Source organism: Adiantum capillus-veneris, chromosome 10, assembly GCF_014529385.1.
Source record: "Adiantum capillus-veneris isolate H3 chromosome 10, ASM1452938v2, whole genome shotgun sequence".
Taxonomy (NCBI): Eukaryota; Viridiplantae; Streptophyta; class Polypodiopsida; order Polypodiales; family Pteridaceae; genus Adiantum; species Adiantum capillus-veneris.
In genome coordinates, this window is record NC_140940.1 from 10,194,642 (window position 1) to 10,202,393 (window position 7,752).

At 42.9% G+C, this 7,752-nt stretch overlaps 1 pseudogene; it reads right to left on the reverse strand.

The window, feature by feature from the left end:
- Positions 1 to 348: 348 nt before the first annotated feature.
- On the reverse strand, positions 349 to 1,684 carry LOC147448436 (uncharacterized; annotated as a pseudogene).
- Positions 1,685 to 7,752: the final 6,068 nt, after the last annotated feature.

Here is a 7,752-nt window from a genome sequence, read left to right on the forward strand (position 1 = left end):
TTCTGGTAACTGCATACAAGGCTAGAAATTGCCAAAAATGGGGTGGTCACAAGGGTGCACAGATGCGTTGTCCAGGACTTCTGTCTGGGCCATCTGCACACCCTTGTGGCCTCCCCCTTTTTGGGATTCTTTGGCCTTGTATGCCCCCCAAGATACTAAAAAATGTTAAAATTTGGTTTAAATTTAACTGTTCATGCACAAAATCACTTAACTTAAAGACATGAAGAAGCAAAAAAGGCAAATGAAATTGGAGACAGTTAACACAAAACTCTCAATCATTTGTCATTGCAAAGTCATTTGAGTACAAAAGGAAGGGTGTGTAATACAAAAAGGGAGGTGTAACTTTGGCTAATGCTCGAAGTCTTGCCGCCGCAATTGGTGTGCAAGCTGCATGTCCTTTGGCTGTATTGTCACTTTCTTTGCATGTATGGTGCATATGTTGGTATCTTCCAACACCAAAATGATGTGGGCCTCTGCAGCTTCTTGAATAGCCACCAGTGCCATTGCTTGCTTCCTATATTGATTTCCATAGCTTTGAAGCACCTCCTTTACCGTGCGAGCGAAGGGGGCTCGTCGAATTAAAAGCTCGGTAGTCTTTTGGTAGTGCCGTATTTTTGCAAATGCCCATGCTATTTTACAACACCGCTGAGGTTGTCTAGGGGGCACTTTCACATTTGTTGGTGGGTGGCATTTGGGCTTCTTGAAAAACTTAGATTTGTGCATGTTTACATGCTTTGGCATTGGATCTGCCACCTCTTCCGCGTCATCCTCCTTCCTTGCCTCCCAATCTTGTGTTGTGGGGAGAGCTCCCTAGCCACAGGACAGTGTCTTCCCCCTACTTGGACTCTGTGTGTGCGCGGTATCTGAGCTCATTGCCATGGTGGCTCTGTCTCTGATTTAGTATCTGTATGGACCACCCAAGCTCTAGATAGTCCTTCTTGTGATTGGTGGCGCGGTGGCTCCTCCCTGTCAGACTCTAATGTTTGTTGGCCCTCCTCTTCTTGCCAGCACTGGGTGCGTTCCTTCACTCTATGTGGAGGTGTTTGTTGTTGTACACGTGAAGAATCTTCTGCCCTCAATGACTCCTAGGCTAGTGCCTAGAACGGCCAGGTGTTCGTAGCCGTTTTCTTGTGCCTTCAAGCCACGCCGGCTTCTCACATCAATGGAGGGTGTTTCAATTCGCATGCGGATGCTCTTTGGAGGTTTGTTTGGTGCGTGCCATTGGGTATGGTAAGAGCTCACATGTGCTTAAAAAATATGTGGTTTATGAGAGGATCCAATATTTATAAGGGCCCGTTTTGAAAGGGCCGTGTTTACACTAATTTTTGCAAAAAACTATTATTTTTTAAAAGGATACAGCAAACTTTATTTAAAAAATATGTACGTGTAGTCACTCGCGCGGAATCCACTTTGACACTTGTCGCACTCTCTATTGGTGCCATGCATCATGCTTGGCGGGGCCTTGTGACATTCGTCACTTGTTGTTGTGCTCTTGACAACTCAATTTGCGCACTTCCCTAGCAATCTTGGATTGTTGCGCACGCTCCATTGTGAGCTTACGAGAAAATGTTGTGCAAAAAAACCAGTTGAACATCTCCTCCAAATAATTGGATTGCACCATTCCATCACCATGTCGAGTATTTTTGAAGTACACCCCCCTTGCTCGATAATGGGACTTCTCCATGCCTTGAGTGTTAAAAATCTCAAGCGAACCATATTTGTGCATAAAAAATGCACCATGCGCAAACAAGATATGTTGTTCACATGAGAAAACGATGCACATTATTCAATAAAAACAATCTCTTGTAATAATTTCACTTAGTAACATGGCTTACCATGTAATGTGTGATGTTATTTTCACCCCAAGAAAGGGTGAAGACCTTAGTGAAACCTATCACTCATCATTTGCATACTCAACCCGAAGGTGCAAGGGTTTTAATGGATGAATACATACGTGCATTTGTGCTCCCTTGCACCAAGGGGTGTTTTTTTCAAATATGTGATGGTGTTGGCAAGCTTCATAATGTGGGCATCCTTTTCCTGCATTTGTTGTTGAAGAGTTTCAACCTCGCTCTTCGAAGAGGCAATACTTTCTTGTAATGACACCATCTTGAGCTAAAGAGCTTGACATTCATGCATCCATGAATGCAAAGAAGCACATGCACCCATACACAACCGCTTGCAATAGCTATTGAAGAAATGTCGAAAGCATATTAAAGGATGGATGGAAGCGGCTTATAGGATCGTAAGGGTACAAATGGTTGTCCACCCAAACGTCAACATTAGTCTCACCAACAACACAACGTTCTTGTGATGACCTTTGATCACCCTCACATGCGGCCTTCGATGCAAACGTCGTGGGCAAGCAAATATGTACGCTTTTGGTGTGCGGAGTACGTGATGGTGGAAGCGAACGATTTGTGATGTCCGTAAGCGCCATGGAAGTTGTTGCGTGAGGAAGCAAAGAATGAAAAGAGAGAGGGGGAGGGAGAGGGAGGAAGATGTGAGCAGAGAAGGGGACAGGGGGGAAGAGGGAGAGAGAGGAGAGGAGGAGGAAGGTAGGGGTAGGGAGGCAGGAGAGAGAGGGAGAGAGGAGGAGGAGAGAGCAAAGTGTTTTTTTTTTGGAGAAAGATTTTGAAAAAATAGACTTTCAAAGCTTGCAGGTAACAAAAGGGTCAAAAAATGATTTCTGGATATGTATATATGTTTGGAGGGGGGGGGGGGGGGGGGGGGGGGGGGGGGTTTAAGTCAAAAATAAGTAAAAATGAGTTTTTTGAAAAAAAGTCAAATTTTGGCTCTTAGTAACCCACGTTTTTGCTTTTGTTGACGTGGCCACACCCCTTTACTCCCTTCACTTTCAAAAAGCTAGAGAGAGAAAATAACCTCTTAGGTCCACATCCTCATTTATCTAAAAAAATGCTAGAAAAGCCTACTCGAAACTACCTTCTTGAATACCCTTGTCCTCTTAACCCTACACAACATTAACCTTAATCCCTAAAAATTAAAATTCCTTATAAGACCCATGCAAAGTCCATATTTCTCCCAATGATGTACCAAATTTTTCACTTTTTCAATTGAAAATACCCTTATGTATATATATTTTATGTACCTTCATAAGAGAAATAAACCCCTTCTATTCAACTCACATGCTATTGTATTAGTGAACCCCCCAAGGCATGTAATAGGTACTCTTGAATGGTACGAAATTTGTACTCTACAAGGAAGGTGTAAGTAAGGATGATGTTTTCTCTACTATCCCGAAGTTCCTTATCCTAGTTTGAGAACTAATCGGGAAAAAATCTTAAAGGCTTAAGAATTGATATTGATAGGGAGTATCTCTCAAGGAGCATGGTTGACTTCTAAGCAAAGAGAGGAATTAAGCAACAGTTTAATGTGCCATACATACTATCCCAAAATCGTGTTGCATAATAGGTAAACCACACTATACAAGAATGTGTTCTTGCTATGATTTCTATGGTGAAATTTACACAAGGCTTTTGGGTAGAGGCAGTTTTGACGGTAGTACATATGTCCACATTATGATCTCTTACTTGTCTTTGGTTCCAAGGCATGTGCTCATGTGCCAAAAAGCGCTTAGTTCAAAGCTTGATTCAAAATCACATAAATGCGTCTTTGTTGGTTATGGTGCTAATGGTGAGATGGGTTATTGTCCATGGCACTTCAAATCTTGTAAAATTATCAAAAATTTTAATGTGATATTCAATGAGTCAAGGATGCATACCAAATGGATAGATTATCCTAGTGGTATAATATTGGTATTATGTCTGTAGAGCAATCCTCCCGTATCCATTTATACCTCCTTTGTACCAATTTTTATTAACACTAGATTGGTAACCAAAAACTTTTTTGTCCTTTTATCTTAGCAACTTCCTAGAATTATTGCTTGAGATGTGAAGGAGATTCTAAAGTGATCTATATCCACAAATCAGCTTATGACTTGAAAAAACCTTGGAAATTTTTTGGGCTACTGATTCCACCTTCATAATTGGGTTTGAATAACGTTGTGCTCATCAAAGAATCTTTAAATCTAGGATTATGGATTACATCAAAGGGGATTCTGCATGCAACAAAAGCTTGGGTCCACTTGAGATGTAGCTCAATTGCTTGTCAAATGCTTGATGCAAAGCAAAACCACTATGCGCCTGTTGACCACCAACCGATGCTACACCGCATCTTTCTAAATGAGAAGTAGAAGGTATGGGGTTTGAACAACCAGGCCCTTGATTGTATGCAGTGGTAGTGGGGGAGCATGGTTCACCCCCTTGTGCACACGGGGGCTAGCTTACTTCATCCTCAATTTGAGCATTTTGTTAAGTATGGAGCCTGATTTACCCTTGTAATTTTCTGTGGTAAAAGCGCACATTTGTAAGGCCCCCATTATGAGGAGAAGTCATCGTGCGTGAAGGAAAATCACTCACCAGAAACCAAAATTTTCACGGACAAGAATCAGGGGCAACTTTAAAGGCCCGGAATATTACGGCCGGACGGAGGCCGGGAAGTGGTCGGAAAACAACCGGTCGGTTGGCCGATGGCCGGTAGTCAATGGCCGATGGTCGGTGGTCGGAAGTCAATGGCCGGTGGCCGGTGGTCGGAAGTCAATGGCCGGTGGCCGGTGGCCGAATTCAATGTTCGGTGGCCAAATTCAAAAGCGGACTTGTCTTCTCAAGGGCGGCCACACATGGGCGGATTGGAGGGTCCGATTTGGACTTATTCCCACAAGGGCGGCTACACATGGCTGTCTCTCATAAGAGAGGGCAGCCCTTTTGGCCTATAAAAGGAGGCCATTTCTACACACATTTCATAGTGTGAAGTTGATGCAACAAGGTGAGTGTGAGGTGGTGAGAGTGAAGCAAGGCGGGAGCTCCATTAAGGGTATAATCCCTTTGTAAACTACTTCTTGTTTTGAAGTACTAAAGCCATTGAGTGGCTGCTTTCTCGTGGATGTAGCCCACATTGGGTGAACCACGTATATCGTGTGTACTCTCTCTCTCTCACTCTCTACTCTATAATCTCGTGTATATAAATATGTCTCTCTCCATTAAGTAATCTACTCAATTATCTATTTAGCTACGTCTTATTTCCTAACAACTGGTATCAGAGCAAGGTTTGCTCGTAGCTAAATTATCTCAAGGAAAGGATTCCTTGAATTGAGTGGGAGTTATGGCGGAGGAAGGGAAGCTCAAGATTGAGAAGTTCAACGGAAAAAACTACCAACATTGGAAGATGCAGATTGAAGACTATCTCTACTAGAAGGACCTCTATTTGCCACTAGGCGGTCTTGCGAAGAAGCCCGCAACAATGGCAGATGAAGCATGGATTGTCCTTGATCGAAAGGCACTGGGAACAATCCGGTTAAGCTTGGCGTCAACGGTGGCCTTCAATGTTTCGGAGATGAAGACCACGGAGGACTTGATGAAGTCACTTGACGACTTCTACGAGAAACCATCGGCATCCAATAAGGTATTTCTTATGAAGCGTTTGTTCAATCTAAAGATGGCAGAGAATGGTTCACTTGAAAAACACCTAAATGACTTTAACACAAACATAAGTCAACTTCGATCATTGAAAATCAATTTCGATGACGAAGTGCGAGCTCTCCTTATACTATCATCTCTACCGGATAGTTGGGACAGCCTTGTGATGGTTGTAAGTAATTCTATCTCTGGCACAAATACTCTTAAGTTTGATGATGTTGTGGGTGTTCTCCTAAGCGAGGAAATGCGAAGGAGAAGCACAGGAGAATCATCAAGTGCTGCACTATCAGTGGAAACAAGAGGAAGGCTTAAGGAGAGGTTCAAAAACCAAAAGGGTCGTGATCGCTCAAGGCGGAGCAAGTCACGCACAAAGTCAGTTCTTGAATGTTGGAACTGCGGCAAGAAGGGCCACGTCAAGAAGGATTGCTGGTCCAAGAAGAAGAAGGAGACAGAGTCTCAAGACAACAAGCCAACATCGGAGGCCAATGTGGCAGGTAAAGGAGAGCAAGATGCTCTAATTCTCTCATTAGACAATGTGTCTAATTCTTGGATAGTAGATTCCGGGGCTTCATTCCATGCGACACCACACAAGAAACATTTCCAAGACTACACCAAAGGTAATTTTGGGTATGTATACTTGGGAGATGATGAAGCTTTTGAGATTGTCGGCAAAGGTACAGTTTCTGTCAAAACTGCTAACGGAAATGAATGGAAGCTTAAAGATGTTAGGCATGTTCCTTCTCTTCGCAAAAATTTGATCTCTACAGGACAATTGGACGATGAAGGTCACAACATTGCATTCGGAAACAAACGGTGGAAGATCTCAAAGGGATCTTTGGTGGTTGCCAAGGGTGAAAAAGTCGGTACACTTTACTTGTGTACTGTTAGCACGCAACCTTCAGCTTGTGCAGCAACTACAGAAGTTGACAGTGCGGTGTGGCACTACCGACTTGGGCATATGAGTGTCAAAGGAATGCAAATCCTTCAAACAAAGAAGCTTCTACCAGGTTTGAAAGAAGTGGACTTAGAGTTCTGTGAAGATTGTGTTTATGGTAAACAAAAGAGGGTAAAATTTCAAAAATCAGGAAATGAAAGAAAAAATAAAAAACTTGAGTTGGTTCATTCTGATGTTTGGGGTCCTGCAAGTACACCATCACTTGGTGGCTCATTGTACTATGTAACATTCATAGACGATGCGACTAGAAAAACATGGGTTTATGTCATGAAGAATAAATCCGATGTATTTTCCATATTTCAAAGGTGGAAAGCCTTTGTGGAGAATGAAACAGGTACCAAGGTTAAATGCCTCAGATCTGACAATGGAGGCGAATATTGCAGCCAAGCTTTTGAAAGCTTTTGTGCTAGCAATGGCATTCGGAGGCAAAGGACAACCCCAAGGACACCTCAACAAAATGGGATTTTGGAAAGGATGAACAGGACAATCATGGAACGAGCACGAAGCATGTGGCTACATGCAGGCCTACCGCTTGAGCTTTGGGCGGAAGCTGTAAGTACGTATGTGTACTTAATCAATCGGTCACCCTCAACGGCATTGGATGGGGGAGTTCTAGAAGAGGCATGGACAGGTAAACCGGTGAATTATGCATTTCTCAACAGTGTTTGGGTGTGAGGCTTTCATGCACATAGATAGAAGCCTAAGATCAAAGTTAGATGCAAAGTCCAAAAAGTGTTTCTTCATTGGCTATGGAGAAGGAGACTTTGGGTATCGCCTATGGAATCCTGAAGATGGTAAAATCTTAAGGAGTAGGGATGTAATTTTTAACGAACAAAATATGTACAAAGATTACTTGGAAAGAAAACAAACAAAAGAAACAGGTGATGAGTACATGGAGCTTGAGGACGGTGAAGACTTAAGGACTGCAAACGGTGACAATGTGCAACAACGTCAACCAAATGAGGAGCCTCAACCTATTCCCCGAAGATCTACAAGAGCAAGTAGACCTCCAGAAAGGTTTGTTCCTTCCTTCAACCATCTCTTGATCTCAGATTCTGGAGAGCCGGAATCATATGAAGAAGCTATGCAACATGAATCCAAAGAAGAATGGACGAAGAGCATGCAAGTGGAGATGGACTCACTACATCGCAACCAAACATGGGAGTTGGTTGAGTTGCCTAAAGGTAAGAGGGCACTTCAAAACAAATGGGTGTACAAGCTAAAGGAACAAGAAGGTGGGAAGAAAAGGTACAAGTCTAAGCTTGTGGTAAAAGGTTTTTCTCAAAAAGAAAGGTATTGACT